We start from the raw sequence: 16001 nt of genomic DNA, 5'->3' as shown, positions 1-16001 counted from the left end.
CACCTAACGATTGCTTGTGGGCTTGTTCATTTTATTCAAGAAGAAATGTCAAATCTACCAGTCAATACTGGAGGCTATGGTAACGTCCATTAGCAGGACTCACTTGCTAATACCAGTTTTTAGTCAAGTTCCTACATGTCTTCTACCCGTGCACCCATTGGAGATAGCTGTGGATACAAGGCAGAGCCAAACCATAAATGTGAATGTAATCTGTTACTCTGCGGTCCTGATGATAATGCAGCTGCTGATCTGATCTTCAAATGTCAGCTGGTTCATTATTAAACCAAAGGGCTGTGATCCTACCTGTCACTTAGCTGCTTCTGAAGGTCAGCAGCTTAAAGAGTATTCCGCTCAATACCTGACACAAACACACACACTCACACACATCAATATACACCAATGCACTCGAACGCCCATTTGAACACACGCGCATAACTTCCACAGACACAAACACCCTTCAATAACTCTAAATGTCTGCTGTCAATCACCCTCCTGCCTATCTTGCCTTTTCTATATCGAGCCTTTAATAGGATTCTAATATCTGCAGACTTGAAAATGATAGAAGCTCATCTAACCTACGGCCCAATCATGCACGAGGTGAGGCCTTGGTATATGATATGAAACGGGTCCACAAACAAATGAAAGGCCATATACGTTCAAGCACACACACCTAAACTCTTATGCCTGCATGACCCCAGGCCTCTAATTCAAAGTTCTCTATATATACATTTTTAATCTGAAAGACTGCCTTCTTTTCCACTCCTCTGTCACTCTCTCTCATCTCCCTCTGTCAGATCTTAATAATGAGAGCCAGTAGCCTTTAACCCCTCTACAATAAACTCCGCTCTTCACTCTCACTTCCTTTTTCTTCCATCATACAAAATTCAGCAGCGAGGACGATCGCAGAAGGGAAGGGTCAAGGACTTTAACTATCATTAGCATTTAGATTTGAACTGGTATGAGGTTTGGGTATGAGGTGGAAAGATTTTCGAGTGGCGACGAGAGAATGGAGAGGAGTGCAGAGAGACACAGCAGGCAGGGCAATATAAAAAGAGGGAGACGGCAAGAGCAACGGCGATAAAGCCGTGGCAAAACTTGTTTTTCAAGCAATCCTGAATAGGAAGTGTGAGTGAGGTATAAAGAAGAAGGCAATCTGAAAAATGAGAGCGAGCAACACGATGAGAAAGTGGGATTCAAGGAGAGAGGCGACGAGGTGTGAATGGATGCGCGGAAAAAGAAATTGTGACACTCTCATCCTCTTATTTCATCACGAAAAGGAAATTAGTCGAGCGGAGAGATGGAGGGAGACGTTTCAAGTGACGGGGATCAGGAAAGCTGGAAGATTTGGTGTTCAGCAGCTCTATGATCCAATGCAGATTAACGTCTGGATGACGGTAACTCCACTGGAGAGAAACCACATGGGTTTAGGTAACCATTCTTTAAAATTAGCCAACAACACTCTGCTGAGGAAGACAGAGATGCAGCAATAATGCATTGATGTATCCCATAAAGAGGTAAAGAGGTTCACTGCTAACAGGTGACAGTATTATTACTGTGTATGAAAGGGGCGTCCTTGAAAGGCTCAGTCATTCACAAGCAAGGACGTGGTGAGGTTCACTAGGGCAACACCTGATGGGTGAAACTAGGATAAACTAGCATAACAAAGAATAATAATCACTGATGCAGTTAGAAGTGATAGCTACGTTTCTGAAGTGTTAATAGCATTCACTTGGATAAGTCACTAACTTAGATGTTAATGCATGACTTATATGCTGTACCAATCGCTCTAAGAAATTGTTTTGATCCAAGAAATTGTACTTACTGGTGCTAATTTGACTTATTTGTTGTTTTTCTGTTCTATTTATTAGCTTTTAGCATTTTTTCTTTATTCTGTTTCCAGATAGATGAATTTTATTCTTTTTACTACAGAGAGACTGCCAGGCAGTTGTGCAGTTGTTGAACATAGTTCATCGCCAAATCATGCTGTAATGTTTGATTTGGTTCTGCCATACTGAAGGAAGTATAAACCATGACTGCCAAACACCAAAACACCTTGTCTGTGCTACATGTTATTTATAGCTTGTTGAATTTAATCTTTATTCTTTTATTATGATTCATCACATTGTTCTTTTTTTTATTTCTTCATGTCTCGTGCATATTGTTCTATAACAGAATCAAATCAATAATAGCTATTGAGTACAAGCACCTCCCAAAGGCCAGCTTCCAGGATGGCTTCAGGCTTGACAGGGCGCCCCATCAATCTGACGAATCTTTGTAATGTATGAAAATGTCAGAAACAGGAAAAACTGCCCATCACAAGGCCAACACCATTGATTTTACTGTGATTGAAAAACAGGAAATGCTCCCGCATGGGATGCAAAAACAAAAAGAGACTAATATGATGAACTGACTGTCAGAATGTTGCAGATTATTCTGCTGTTGAGTTACTGCCCTACATTTTTTGCTTCGGTTCCCTCCTGCAGGTTAATCATGTCATGGTTGCATAAGTAGCCTGTCTGGGTGGCTTTGGAAGACACTTTTGGCTGTCCTTTACCTCCTGACACCAACAGTGGGCGGTATGTGCTGTGAGTGCTTTACTGCCGTGCAGTGAAAAGTAGCTGACCGACAACAGCAACCACAATGCTCACTGAAATTTTCAAAAAGACATTTCCCTCAGAAAGAAAACTGCCTTGTTAATGAGCCAAACAAACAGAAACTTTTAGCATTTGCTTTTTGTTTGACTAATCCCAACTTAATAGTACTCTAATTAATTAGATGTAAAAGTCTAACATGACTAATTAGAAAGAAGTAAATAGTTTGCAAAGAAGGTTTCCCTGCTTGCACAGATGTGAGAAAAAGAGAGCTGGGAGAAAGGGTTCAAGGAGTAATGGAAAGAAAGAAAATTAGTATTTTCTTTCAGCCGGCTCCATGGCTCTCTCAGGTCCTGGGGTATGTTTGTTTGAGATGTGAGCATCTCCCTCTGGGACGGGGCTAAGCCTGGTGCAGTAACTCATCTCTTGCCCGTGTCTGCTCACAGTTACGGCCTCATCCTGACTTCATGACGGGTCCTTCCCATAAAACACACACACACACACACACACACACACACACACACACACACACACACTAAACTTGTTTCCTCCCTTTGTCCTTACATTTTTAACTCTGTCTCTTCCTCCAGTCTTCTTTTCTCTCCGCTGCTCTGCTTTACAGCTGACTGACATGTTTGGTAAGTAGCTTATTATCTCTTAACGTGTACGCTCATTCCAAGGAATTTTGAATTCCTGACAAGATGTGGGAGATTCTGAGCAGAAAGCCCTTTACAAGGTTGAACAAAGCTGGAAAAGAAGATAAGTGAGACTAATTTGAAGCACTGTATCTCACTTAGCCCTGCTTTGACTTGAAGGCCATGTAATGGTTATACAGCAATTTCCTGTCTGGCAAGCTAGAACATGTACGAAGAGGTCAGAGTTCAGAGGTAATCTAATTCTCCTTAAATACAATTAACAGATTTGCAAGATAATGTCACACTGAAAATTAAGATGCATCTCTGTGCGTGTGCGCGTTTTCAGAGCGAGCGAGCGAGACGGACAGCGTGCCTGCACCTGTTTCTGATTTAAATGCCCCGATACAGATCTCAGACTCGCTTTTACTCCCTTGGACTCTCTGAGGCACGAGGGAATGAGCTGTCTGTTTGGCATGCACGTCTGCTGCGGAAACACTGCGCGAGCACTTGTGTGAGCGGCTGAGCGCTCGTCCCTACGAATGCACCTTGGTATGTCATGCGTGTGCGCACGTCAGTGTGGTGTGTGTGCACCTGTCTGCGTTTAAATACTTACGTACATTTGTGAGTGTGTGCACTTTTAGCTGCACGGGGCTATAAATACTAGCATGTGTGTGTGTGTGTGTGTGTGTGTGTGTGTGTACGTGTGGAGGTGTTTGCCTTCGGCGGGAGTTCTTTATACTGAATCACACAAACACACACCTGTGTCTGCAGCAGTAAAACAAGTTGTGTAAATCTACCTGCTTCCTCTGTGTCTCCTTCACTGGCTACAAACACAGGAAGTGACTCCCACAAGATTCTTTGATGTTTAAAAGATGCAATTAGTGTTTTAGAGTCTTCTGCCTGCATTGTCAAATACTGACACTGTGGGTTGGTGGGTCAGTCATTATTCAATACTTACTTATTGGAACCTTAAACTTGCGTCTCAAAGAGAAAAATTCTTATCTTGAGGTTCATCATTTTATTTTGGGTTACTATTAGAACAGGTTTACATGCTTTAGAGCTGAATAAACACACACGTTTTGTCATACTGTCCAGTGTTGCAGGCCTATATCCCTCCTCTGTCTCAAACACCCTGTTTCTCCTGTCGTTTTAAGCCCCCTCCTCTCCTGAATACCCAGTCTCCTCTGATTGGCCAGCTCACATATGCCCGAGGCAGCACTGCTAACAACAACAGAGCAGTTGTGCTAAAGTTGTGCAGTAACTCATTATGCATCTTTTACATGCACAAAAACTTATATAGAATGCTGACGGAAAGGTCAAAATGAAAAGGCATAACAAGTCTCCTGTAATGTGTAATCGCTAAACCTACTGGGCTGGGTAATATAGAAGTTCAGCAAGTAGACATAACTTGAAAAGAATGCCAATCAAATTCCTCATAGCAGACCCTTAATTCCCTGAATTCCCTTAATTCTAAATAAATGCATTTAAAAGGAAACCTTAAAGCCACATACATACATAGGAGGATATGATGTTCAGCAATTAACTTTTCGTGCATGTTTTCAGTATACTGTTCTCTTCCTGTACACTGAGACTATTCAGCAGTTATTATGAATGTTAAATACGTTTAATAACTATTCTGCATCTGAAGGGATAATTACACAATAGCTATTTTAAATGTGGTCCTGACACTTTTTCACACTGATGGTTAAAGGTGCACTATGTAGTTTTGAGATGAAATAAAAATAAAAAAAAAAAATCTGATATTTACAATCTAAATGAAGTTGTGATACAACAATTTCACAAAATCACAAAATGTAGAATTTCCATAACTGAATAAACAAGCTGCTCTCAGAGGAAAATAAGGTCCCCAGAGCACTGTTTGGAAATAGGAAGATGGCAGGGTCCACCAAATATAAATATAAGTAAAACTGGATGAATTTGTGTTGTCCGTTAAGGTCAGTTTCATGCAGTTTATTTTTTGTTTATTTGTTTTTCCCAAAATGACACATTGCACCTTGAAAGAAAACAAATTATACATTGAATGCTACTGTTAAAACCCTGTTATTGCCATGATGGAAACTCTACATAGGAAACTGACTACAGCAGCGCTGTATTAAGAAAGTGTCCCTGTTGCTTGAACTTTAAAAGTGACCCACAGGCCTGTTTCCATCACCACGACATTACTTGAATTGCTTGGTTTTGAACTTTTTCAAGTTTAGTGAAAAGTTAAATTGAGTGTGTGTCATGTTTTATTCCACACTGTCAAACCATATCAAAGAAGCCATTTGGCATGGTGTACTGCATATCCATCCACCTGGAAGCTGGTGTGAGTCGTTTCCTCTTTAGGCTGTTTTGACTTTTACTGATAGAGTTTGTGTTTCTGTGTATGCGTGTCTGTGTGCGTCAGCATCCACATATGTGGATACACTGTATGCATTTTTGTGTTTCTGTGTGTATGTTTTCGACTGGTATCTCGCAGGTGTGTGCACCATGTGCACACATTTGTGTCTGTGGGCGGATGTGTGTATGATAATGTGTTCTACTTCCCAAATCAACTCCCCTGAGGCTTGTAAAGCGTGAATGGTGGCTGAGACAAGATAAACACACAGTAGGAAGCGAGGCTCCGAACCTGTCTGGGAATATGTGTGCTGTTGTGCTCCTGTCGTTGTGAGGACTGATTTGAATTGTAGACAGTGGACATTCTGAGCAGTGGAGAAATTTTGTGCAACGACTTGGTTTCAGTCTAAGTTTGCTTAATATTGTATATTATATAATATTAATACTGAATATGGTCAGTTTTCAAAAGGTGGTTCAAAAAATATAGAGGGCAGCATATCATCAGAGTAATCAGAGTCCACCAGTTAAAAGTTTCTAGCTCTCCTTAGCTGCATCCATCTACCATTAACCAATAAGCTAATGGCATAGTTAGCTGTGAAGCCAGTGACCCCAGAGTTTGTGTGTTCCGAGACCCCAGCACACAGGATTAGTCACATCAGGCAGCGGTTCTCAGCTCAACAGGCCGTGATACAGCAATTCAAACATTTTAACATGGGAGGAAAGACGGAGTCAATCCTGTCCTGAATGGAGCAACAAAAAACAACCCACATTTGCATCATGAATTGCGCTTATAAGGGCATGGCTACGGCTCTTGGTGTGCTTTTAGTTACAGCACATGGATAAAATGTCCTCACACATCTTTTTTTAACAAATTTAAATTGTGTGTGTGTACACTTGCAGGCTCTGATGTGCATGTCTGCGCTCTGTTGGCGCCAAGCTGTCTCATTCATCACATGACTTAACTCTATATCTAACATCGTTCATTTAAAAAACATCCCTTAGAGCGAACTAAAGTTGTTTTTCCTGGAGAGAAATGATAGTCTATCTAAATGGAAGGAACCCAGAGTTTCATTATGACTTCAGATAAGCAGGCGGCTGAACCTGTAATGTAGTTTTGAGTTACAGTGTGAGGGATGGGGGGCTGTGGGAGCATTGTAAATAGCCTAGTAAATCACTAATATGTACTGGGGACTTTCTACACAGTCTGCTACGGCAGATAGCAGTATATTGGCAAAGTCGATTTAGCCCTAGGCCAGATATACATCCATTATCAATGGCGTTGCTACAGTAGGGCTTAATGGACTTACAGGCTATCTCGCTGGAACTTATGAAGCAAATATAGTCTGAGAAGGGAAAGAGGTAAAGCCGATTGAGGTGTTTATTACTCGAAAGCTGCAACACTGAACTTCTGTCTCTGTTTATCTGTAAAACAAAACCACTAAAAGGACTTTGCATTTACCTGAGTAATAGAGGCACATTTATTTCAACAAGAAAATGCCTCACGGGCTTTGATGCATCTTAAAATACTATTAACACAACCCAAAAAAGCGTCTAAAGCATCCACCATTAAACCTTAGCCATTCGTCATTACAAGAAAATAGCTTCTCCTTAGCTATAAATCCCATCTCCCAATAAAGATGTAGATGAAGAGCAGGAATAAGGTCATATAATGCCTCTTAACCAAAAATGTAGTCACATAAACAAAACCACACAGGCACTTCTTTTCTTTTAATGTGGAATCCGATCCTTTAATAGCTCCCAGGAAACTCTCTAATCTTGTCCAGCTCCTACTGTGTGTTTTAAGGCAGGTGATAATGTCGGTCGTTGGCGGTTTGGCGCAGTTATCCACCTGACTTCCTGTCTGAGGAGGAAGTGGGCTGTCAGATCCGATCATCTCCGCGACGTTCCTTCCCTCTGAGGTCTCCGCTGGCCCGGCTGTGACCTCGTCCGTGGGGTCAGAAGTCACATGTTTCCCACCACTTCTCTGCACTGCACTTAAGTTTTACAGTGAGTGTGTGCATGTGGAATAGAGAGAGACTCAATTTCACTGTAGGAGTCAGGGATATGGCGGGGGCTGTCAGGCCAAGGTGAAAACAAGATTTTATGGAGAGTCTGTTTCTGGTTAAAGGACATTTTCTCCTCGCCGTCAGTATATCCTCTCCCTTCCAGTGTTTTCTGACAGGCAATGAAGCGGTTATGTATGGGGCTACCTAAACCTGTGAACTCACGCAGGAAGCACGCCTGGTTTTTCAAGTCACACATGCATGCCATGTTCGTAGCATGGTTGGTATAGTGGGTATTTTAATGAGTCTCTTCGGCCTGTGAGCATTCAGCCAGGTGGATCTTTAAGAGCCAAGCGCTCAGACAGCTGCAGGCATCAAAGTCATCAACGTCAATGACAGAATACAAATAAGATAATGCTAGGTGTATACAGTGACCTCAACATTAAAACCACTGACTGGGGAAGTGAATATTATTGATTATATTGTTACAGTGTAATATCCTGCTGGAAAACGAGGGGACCTGGTATTCATGTGGATGTCACTTGACAAGGACCATCTACTCAAACACAGCTGAAGAGCAAGTACAACACTAATATGATCTAATAATAATAATAATTACAATAATAATGAAGTTTTTACACATTAAGTTCAAGTATAACAAGGGTATGAAAACTATGAAAATGAACAACGATTGTCTCAAAAGGCTTAGGCTACTTCCTGTTGCCAGCAGGTGGCACAATGACTATTACTCCTGATTGACATGTAGATGTCTTCACTGTGTGTTCATGTGCTGCCAGAATTATCAGAAATGTATAATTTTTTTTAGAGGGAAAATTCCCCTGAATGCCTGCTCAAGCCAGAACAACAACTCAGGAAGTCAGAAAGTTGACGTCATATACTGCTGAAACATTGATGGTAGGGAGCTTTAACCAAAATAATGTATTCTGTAGTTATTCTATCATTTCCTTTGGTCGTCCTTGTCCTTCAGACACTCAGAATTACTGCAAGTCTGATGTCACGTGAACACACTGAAGATGGAAGAGCGTCCTCCAAACTCGGTAAATGGAACCATTCTCAGAGCATTTGAATGACATCAACACAAAGATTTTATAACTTTTATTGTTTTGTTGTTTACAGTGTGCTGACCCAATATATATTTTACTCTATGAGTATGCTAAGGTCCTTAAAAAATGCATTGTAAAGACAGACAAAATAAAATCATCTTAATCATCTTAGATACAGGGTATTTTTTTTTTTACAGTGTTGTTAACATTTCAGGGAATAATGCATGTATCTTGATGAAAAATATCAAGTGTATCAGGTGTCTGGTATTTACGAGTCAGTGCAATGTGATGCAGATCGTAGAAGTGGTGCAGTGGAATTATGGTTAAGCAGTTATGGGTGGCTTCAATTTTAGAATAGAGCTATGAAGTTTAATATTGAATCAGGCTTGATTGAATTAAAGTGGACTCTTTGGCCTTGACTGAGCTACTGAGTGCCATTCTAGTTTATTCAGTTATATATATTTATAGTATAAATAGAGCCCTCTCTGCCTCCGACTGCCTTCATTTTAGTTTAAACCGCCTCCAAAGCAATTGCATTTATTACCAATGTTGTATAATTACAGCTTTCCCTACACTCGCTTTCTCTCCTTTCAGTACTTGTCTCTTTTTCTACTCCACTATCCTCTCACCTCCAATTTAAATGTCCTCTCTTTCAAGTAATTTGCTTCCTCCTCCCTCCTCAACTTCTCTTCCCCCCCACCGTCAATTGCTTTCCACTCCCCTCTTACGATGTCTTCATCTCTTTCTCCCCTCGCTCCATCCATGCCCTGGCTAAACATTCTTATAAGTATGCATTTCACTCCATCAGGTTCTCCAGCTAAGTAAGTTAATCTGGTGAGAAGCCATAAGAGCATTGTTTATGAACAGAGCCGTAAGTGCATTGTTGGCAAGATAAACCAGCCTGATTTATTTTAAGGAGATCTCGGGGAGTAATACGATGAGGAAAAACTGCTCTATATGCATATGTCTGTCTGTGTCTGTCTGCCTCTTTCATCCCTCTTTCACACTATTTGTTTCCCCTCTCTCCATCCATCTCTCTTTACTCACTCTCTCCCTTCATCGCTCTGCGGCTCATTTTCTGTTCCAAAAAAAACGATCCCTCCCATTCCGTCTTGTACTTTGGCATTCTAAGTTGCACACTCTCTTAGATGTATTGAAATGCCTTTACTATGTCGTATATTTTGCCTCCTACCTGACTTTTTATGGCCACTTTAATTCATTTGCAGGTGGCGGCCTTTGTTTTGGAAAATGTGCACCTCGACAGATTGGGCTGTACTGAATTAGTCCAAGAACAGCTTCTTTTTTTTTTTTCAGAGCTATAATATTGTTTTACCCCGCGACCCTGCAGAGGATTAAGCGGCGTACATATAATGTGTACAGATAATGGATGGATGGATGGATAATATTGTTTTATTAAAATGCAACCAATAGGCTGCCGGGTGGCTTGCTGACTTAGTATCACACGCAATGCTGGTGTTGTACAGGTGCTGGAGACAAGAGACTTTATTCACTGAAGGAATTATATATCCAGGTCTATCCATCAATCTAGCTTTGGCGGGGATTCAGCAGGCCGCACTGCAGTAGCGGATTAATGTGTTTGACGGCTTATCAGAAGACAGAACATTCACGTAAGTCAGCGACGAGGAACGTGCGCTGATCAGCCAATGCAGGTGATGTCACTTTGCAGCAAAAGTTGAGTCAGGTTCAGCTCTTTGCCAGAAGACCTTTTTGACCTGTTTTGGCAGCGTCTGAGCAGAATCGCCTCTATCGTCACCTGTGCGACTCTTCGTGCAGAGACCGCCAAGGACAGCCATTTGCCATAAACTCTTGGAAAGAGATGGCTGCCACTCTTGTGAAAGAGGGGGCTTTCTTCGGCAGGGTGTGGAAGAGCCTCAGAGGTCTCTTTGTAAAAGTAAAAAAAAATAAAAAAAAATATCTCAAAGAAAGAGTAATGACCCAGGGGGGGGAAACAATGTGGTTATGGCAATTCTGGTGGGGCTGGGATGACTGTGCCTATTCATAAATCACCTAGAATTCAGAAAATAATTTTGACTGAGAGGTGAGGAACAATAGTTACAATTGACAACACCAATGCAATGCTTGACAGTGTTTACTGCTGTTGCTGGACAGCCTATTTTCCCCTTTGTTTCGCTCTCTCTGTAGTAAATTGTGTGTGTCATAGCCAGCTGTTTCTTATCCCCAATGCTTCATATGCTTGATAGTAAATTAGTGGCCCAATGCCTCTAAGTTTGATGGCTTAGTTACCGCTCTAGCTCGCCTCTTGAAGCTCCCCTCTAGTCCAGTAGTATAAAGAGCAAGGAAAGTCTCAGTCAGGGTCTGGTTGGTTGGATGGTCAGTTCACTGGACTTTGCATCCAGTAAGTGGGGTTTACGTCCTGTTTGTGAGCAAGAGTGAAGGATTATTTGTTTTAAATGTAGGTTAGAGTGTGACAGTAGTTTTTTTCAACCAAGGTATGAGCTATTCCTAAACTAAACCATGACTGTTGACAATATCAAAAGCAGTGTAAAAGTCAGAATATGTTAGCGCTCTTCATCGTGAAAGTCTAACCAGACGTTGTTGTTCCGTTTGTTTCATTTGTCTGTGGTCTGTATGAGTCAGTGTCCTGTTTTTGTTTGGATAATCATATGGCATGTCGATGGGTCAGCCTTATTGTAATTACAGGTGACCGAGCAGTCTAGAGGCGACCGGTGACTTTCTCTGAGCTGATGGTATGGGAGAGGACAAAACCAAACAAGAGGAAGTCGACTAAAAATCAGTGCCTCGTTGACTGGCAATGCAGTAATGAGTTCGGGCATAAAAGGTTCGTATGACATTCTTTCAAAGTAAAGAAAAACAAAAAGTAGAAAGAAGCTTTGGTATTGTAAGTGAGAGACTGACAAATAAATCGAAGCTCATCTGACTTACCCACCCACACTGATCATGTTCTTGTTGGAGGGCATCTACTATGGCCTGCCTACGCTATATAAGGAAGCAACACTCTGACCTACGTGTAGGACCTTATGTCCAAGTGAAGAACTTTTTTTGTTGTTGGCCACACTGCTGCCTACTGAAGGAATCTGGCGAAAGGGAATAAGTCAAAAAAAAAAAAAGGTCAAACGCATTGACAAGAAGTCCAAGGATACCATGACAGCGGAGGGGATGGTGAGGACGGGTAGCGGATAAATGAGAGGTGAGTCATGGAGGCTGATGGGAGGGTAAGGGTGAAAAATGAGCGATGAGACAGAAGGGTGCGGAGGACGAAAGCGCGGAGGCAGGCGACGGAAGAAGAAAGAGATCGGACAGACAGAGTTAGTGGAAGTGAGTGATGAGAGGGGGAGTGATGGAAGTTAGGAGGAGAGAGAGGTGTGGAGGTGAAGGATGGGATTAGGACACGGAAGGACAGAGAGGAGGTGGGGGGGATAAAAAGAAAAAAAAGAAAGAGAAAACACCGGGGGCAAGGAAAGTTTGGAAGAACAAGGGAGGTGCTGGACCGAGACGACAAGAGCGACAAAAGTAGCAGATAATGAGAGGCAGATGGAGGGAGAGAAGAATGAAGAGAAGGAACAAGGAACGGAAAAGAGGGGTGATGAGAGACAGATGGACCTGTGCGATGGATGGAGAGGTGGGAGGATGAAGTGATCGTGCTGGGATGATAACAAAACGTCTCGGTCTGGGCTGTTTTCTTTTTTTTTTTTTTTTTTTCTGTAGCGAATGCTTTCCCCTTGTGTGTGTGTGTGTGTGTGTGTGTGTGTGCATTTTTCTCATTTGCAAGGAAGGTGAGAGCTCTCGAACTTTGATCTCATTAACATGGTTGGACTGACCTGGCGACCGAGAGATATGCCAAAATATGTGCGCGCGGAGCAGCAGCAGACATTTTGTGTTCCTTCTGCTGCAGTAAAATGTGAGATCAGAGCGGATGAAATCAGCAGTAACGGACACACGCCGTACGCCAACAAGCGCACAAACAAAACAGACACACGGAGAAGCAAGCATAGAAAAAACAAAGAAAGAAAGAAAAAAGCTCACAAACAGATGAGAGCCAGTTGTCTTATGGTAATTCAGCCCATATTGCAGCCTTGTAAAAGTCAAGGCTGAGTAACATATTCGGCACAGATGTGGTTTGTTGATGGAAGTTTTTATAGGTAGAATGATTCTGGTTTAACACGACGATGGAGATCCCGTTGAAGCGAAACCAGTCGTGTGATGTTTGTCAGATCTCTGAATCCTGGATGTCAGAAGCAGTTACTCTGGGAAAAAAAGAAGAAAAAAAAAGGGAGTGATGGAGGGATGTTTGTGGAGAAAAAGATGTTTAAAGTTTAAAGTGAGTGAGCATCAAGGCAGGTTTCCGTCCACCCATATTTATTCGCATTTTAGATTTGTCTTTAAAAAGTGTGGAGAGCGAAAAAATAAAAACACTCAAAGTTGGAATGGAGACAAACTCAGAAACTGCAGGGGGGGGCACCAAATTGCACATGAGGCTTATTTCTATACAATGTTGCTTTAACTATGTTTTTTTTTCCAGCAAGAACACCAACATGGCGAAACAGGATCATAGTATTGAATTGTCTTTTTGTTTTTATCCATCCTCTCCAACAAAGTTTTAATAGTGCCACACTGGACTTGTTTCAGTCTCTTGAATATGTTTTACCTCTTACCCGAAGGCATTACTACACATTTGATAAACATTGTTGCTCCATTCAAAATTGCCTGAGGATCAGATGGATGGACAGATGGATGGAAGTAAGCAGCCTTGGCTTAGATGTGTAAATACTGTAGTGTACATGTGATAGTGAGTACGCTGTATACACTGTTGCACCGGAGGAAGTCTTCCGATTTCTATCTCCCATCGCCTTGGCCTTTTTAAGTGCCAGATAAAAACATTTCACTGTTTTGTAATGAAATGGGCCTGGGAGCCATCTGTTGGACCTGTTTCAAAAAGAAGGAGAGACCATGTGATTCCTTATGCTATCAAACTTTTGTTTAACAGCGAGAGATACAACAGCGTCGGAGCCTTGAGGTGTCAGGACGAGACCAGCGGAAAGAGACCAACAGCAACAACGCGGAAAAAAAAAAAAGAAAAAAAAAAAAAAAAAGCTATAAAGAGAAAACAACAAAAACAGCAGGGCGGGGAGACTGAAACACTTACTGCGGTAAAGTGAGAGGGTGGGAAGCCGAGGGAAGGAGGAATGGAGGCAGATGGACACAGATTAGGTGGAAGGCAGCAAATTAGAGGAAGAAAGGAAGGTGGGGTGAGAATTATAGCAACAGTCAGGAAATCTGGTGTCTTTTATTGTGAAATTGACTTCCCCTATGGGCGGAGATAAAAGCTTTAACATTAAGAACCTAAACTTTTGATCCCTGCACTATAGTTAACACCCAACGGTACCATGTCTACAGAATTCTAACGAGTTCATATGTAAAGCAGTGGACCTTCCCTATAGTTTTAATTAAGCAAGACATTCTTTAATTACAGTCCCTGCGTTCCCTCACTTATCTTTAACATTATCGACCTGCTAATGTAAAGTCATGCATCGCCTTGTGTGTGAAAGCGGCAGTGTTTGATGCTCCTCATATCGTGGCATCCGTGTAACCCGCAAAGAGACTTTTGAACACAATGCTACGAAATGTCAATCAGGCTCCTCCGAGGCCTGGCCTTCTTGAGCATTTTAAGAGCGGGCACACACGGTGCTAAGCTGTCAGTCTGGAGCTAAATTCAGCCTTCTGGCAGCAGCTTCAACTTGTTGCTGTGAAACAGCTTTGTCCTCTCACAGCTCTGACAGCAGCGGTACCTGGAAACAGAGAGAGGAGTGGTTAGGAAGATTTTACCTGCAGATACCATGCAGGAGAATGAAATACAAAGCAAGTACTGGAGGGGACACACACAGCTAGGATTAAAGAGTGCAAGTGCAGCTTAAAGCTGATGTAAGTAAGCAAATACTGATGCTGTAAAATGGTGGCTGACCTAAACTACAATCTTAGTGTGTAAGTATCTAACAAACTGGGAATGAGACTAAAAAAAATCAACTATCTCCACTATCTCCCAAATCTTGGGATTGTAGTTCGGGTCGTCTGAGATGAAAGCCTTTAAGACAGACTGTCAGCGCTACTATTTGCAAGTGATCAGATCCGATTTTTGTGTCCAGACATCACTGACCTATCAGCATTGGTTTCTGTAGCAACAACATATGTGTAAGTAACTCCTACGTCGGTGAGGGCTGTCAACACAGAAGCATGAGAAATTTGTCATCTCACCCTCAAAACAATAAGGCTGCCAAGCCGTGCAGCAGACAATTTGTTTCAGCCTGACTGTCTACGTACGGACTGTCATTCTCTGTGTCGTCTACAACACTTAGAGCAGCAGAATGGATTCTACACAGCCGCTGTGTCGCAATTCTGTATTTGACGTTGTGCGTTGCGTCGGGAATGACACAAAAGACACTTTGAAATGCGTTTTGAATCACATTTCAAATCACCTCCAAATGTTTGCAAAAGACGCAATTCATGTGGTTTTTGCTGTCCAGACTTCCTGGACACGATGCCGAAAAACACATTAGGGCTGGCAGTCCGAACGCGATTGCTGAAGAACAGATGACAAAGAAGACATTCTCTATATGACCACCAGCACTAATGAGGTTAAAAGCTGCAGCTGGGGAGACAGGCAGCATGTCCAAAGGGCTGACTAGAGGATGAACCACAGGTGTGCATGGCAGGGAACACACTCAGGGTCAGATAAACAGAGGCAGGTTGAGACAGAGGCACAGCTCCTACTCTGTGTGATTTACAATTATTATCCAAGGGCACTGAGCACTGTGAGTGCAGCATCACTATTGAGGACCTTAGAGTGAATGAAAGGTTACAGCAGTGAACTGAACCCACAGCACCGATAGGATAAACATGTCTTGATCAAGGACTTCAGAACACATGGTGATCTTTTAACAGCTTGTGGTTACTGTTATAAAATGGTTAAACCAGCGAAAAACACTTTGCTTCTTGTTTTACTGAAATACTGCAAAATAATAAAGTACATCATGATACAAGAATGGAAAAAAAAACAAAAACCTTCCTGTATGAAGAGTACATTACTTTTGTCGCATGACAGATGTACTTTCACTCAAGTGGACTTTGAGTACGGAACTTGAGAATTATTTTGTTTTCCTTGCATAGCTGCTTTTACAAAAGTAAAGGATCAGCATATTTCTGCATCCACTGGAATTTTATCCCATTTTTAAGATTTTTTTGCATTTTCAGAAATGTTACATTTTGAATTTGTCATATATATTTAAATATTTGAAATCCTCTCCTGTCACACCTCATGCATGCGTTTTTGCTTAATTGTATGTCAGGAAGTGGAAGTGACGGTGGCTAGACCAC

At 41.9% G+C, this 16001-nt stretch overlaps 2 long non-coding RNA genes across 2 annotated transcripts; both read right to left on the bottom strand.

Annotated features, from left to right (window-relative positions):
• Positions 1 to 2088: 2088 nt before the first annotated feature.
• LOC119030126 lies at positions 2089 to 3998 on the bottom strand. The gene is made up of 2 exons (XR_005078172.1): positions 3844 to 3998; positions 2089 to 3338 (listed from the first exon to the last, which is right to left on the bottom strand). It is a non-coding gene; the product is annotated as an uncharacterized LOC119030126 (long non-coding RNA).
• Positions 3999 to 13896: 9898 nt separating this feature from the next.
• On the bottom strand, positions 13897 to 15236 carry LOC119030267. The gene is made up of 2 exons (XR_005078219.1): positions 15104 to 15236; positions 13897 to 14419 (listed from the first exon to the last, which is right to left on the bottom strand). It is a non-coding gene; the product is annotated as an uncharacterized LOC119030267 (long non-coding RNA).
• Positions 15237 to 16001: the final 765 nt, after the last annotated feature.

Source organism: Acanthopagrus latus, chromosome 12 (assembly GCF_904848185.1).
Source record: "Acanthopagrus latus isolate v.2019 chromosome 12, fAcaLat1.1, whole genome shotgun sequence".
Lineage (NCBI taxonomy): Eukaryota > Metazoa > Chordata > Actinopteri > Spariformes > Sparidae > Acanthopagrus > Acanthopagrus latus.
The sequence above is the reverse complement of the archived record's forward strand: the minus strand, read 5'-3'. Positions and strand labels throughout refer to the sequence as shown.